This window comes from Gadus macrocephalus, chromosome 8 (genome assembly GCF_031168955.1).
Source record: "Gadus macrocephalus chromosome 8, ASM3116895v1".
Taxonomy (NCBI): Eukaryota; Metazoa; Chordata; class Actinopteri; order Gadiformes; family Gadidae; genus Gadus; species Gadus macrocephalus.
The window spans coordinates 14,867,081-14,869,399 of NC_082389.1; positions in this window are offsets into that span (position 1 = coordinate 14,867,081).

Below are 2,319 nucleotides of genomic sequence, written 5' to 3' on the forward strand. Positions count from 1 at the left end.
GCGTGTGTGCGTTAGTGGGTTTGTGTGTGTGTGTGCGTGTGGCTGCGTGCGTGTGTGTGTGTGGGTGTACACAGACAGACTGATGGACTGACGGACAGACGGAGAGTCCAACAGGTGGCTGCACCACACGAGAGGCCTGTGACCTGCTCCACTGACACCAAGCCTGTAGTTGAACCTCCTGGCTCCGCCCTCACTCTGCCCACTCTACAGCTTGGCACTCTTTGGCCTTCAGAAGCCTTTGAGAAAGAGTCATCAATATCAACCTTTGTTCTTTGATTCCGTCTTGCCTGGGACATTGTCATGATAGTTAACCTACTCAGGCTATAAGCAAAAAAGGCGTTCTGTCCATAGTGAATGCTACTGACACCTACAGGAATTGTATTGTCATTGCAACCAATGCATTTTATCTCACTAACGTGATGAGTCAATTAGAATGGGAGGACAAGTAGAAACCAGGTTCTAGATGGAAGAGAGATTAGAAGAACGATTAAGAAATAGTTGTTGAGTTTGTATTTGTGTTACTAGTAGAGACGTCTCTGGTTTTTTACTCTTTGCATTTCCATTTGTCATTGAGGCCGTGGTGAGTGTGTTCCGTACGCTTGTGTGCTTATTTCGCTCCGGTATGTGTGGTCAAAAAGGATGTGCCTCTCCCGTTATTCAAAATGTGACGGCGCTGACAGCAGCTTCCAGGAGTATGTGTGGTCTGCTGTGTCTGTCTGCAGTGGGTCTGCCGCTACGCCAGAGCAGGCGACACTGGTAGGAGGGGGAGCAGTTACACCCAGTCACACACACACACACACACACACACACACACACACACACACACACACACACACACACACACACACACACACACACACACACACACACACACACACACACACACACACACACACACACACACACACACACACACACACACACACACACACACACACACACACACACACATGATTCCCAGCAAGGCCTGGGAATCATTCTCATAAGAAACCGCACGGCCAGCTGCAGTTGTCATCCCTACGCTGGCCCCTAGAGGACAGCAGATTATAACGCAGTGTTTTCTGCCGCAGGCTTTTTTCTCCATACCCTTTGGAAACACATCACCACCTCTTTTGCAAAAAATAATCACACTTTATTGTATCTAAAGGGAACACCCAACTGAGGCAGAATATAAAACCTATTATGTAAGTAGTTATTTACTTTGATTATTATAAAGAGAGACAAAGTCCAAAAGCCATATCCAAAAATAATAACTTTTAGATCGCTAACATAATATCTATTTGATCTTCTTACACACATAACCATGTGTCGGGTATCAAGTCGATTTTTAAAATGATCCACTGTGACCATTCTTAATATAACTTTTACGCGTTCGTACTAGCAGTCGTTTCACTACCAACCACACGGGTGCACTGTTGCCGCAATAATCCTCCCACCGCTGAGAAGTGACCTGGGAGACGAGCAGTACAATATTGTCTGTGTACCGAGCCAATTAAAGGCGTGTTCTGTTCTCCCGCTAATATTAAAACAATGGCTTTCTCAGAGATGGGAGCGGCTGACTTGGGTCAGCGTCTGGTTGGGAAAAACAGCAGGTAGAAAGAACAAGGGAGTTGATTCATAAGGTCGGAAGACTTGCATTTTTTGTTTATGCCAAGAATTTCTGTTTCGTGGGAGTGAAAGGGGAAGATAGCGTTTGACATGGGGGAAAAGAGAAGGAGGGTGATGAACAGAGATTGGGAGAGAGAAAGACAGAAGGACAGACAGAGCACAAGTGCGAGGGGGAAAGTGAGCAATTTGTAGCCAAGCGCCAATCACTTACACTGAATTAATTCAGCTCCTTGCCGTTGCAGTGATTGTTAGATAAATCAATACTTGTTCATTAGCTCAAAGTAGCATCGGAATGAAACATCCGGTGTGTGTGTGTGTGTGTGTGTGTGTGGGTGTGGATGTGGGTGTGGGGCGGTGCGGTAGCGATAGCAGAGTTTAGGGCGGTAATGGGCCCCCTATGAGTGCCCAGGCACGCTATAGACATCATGGATGTCCTCATAGCCTGCAGCCACAGAAAGAAATAAAGGGCTGCAATGAGCCCTAATGACTGGAATTAAATTAAGTACCTCTACGGTGGAAGGGGGTAGGTCTATGCTTAGTTTCCTGCTGGGTCATGAATCATCTTCACTCCTAATGTCTTTCAGTTTTTTTTTTCTTTTTTTACCTTCCCCTCCTACCCCCTCCCTGTACTCTCCCCCCTCCCCTCCTCCCCCCTCCCCTCCTCCTCCCCCCCCCCCCCTCCCCCTCCTCCATCTGTGCTCCAGCCCAGTG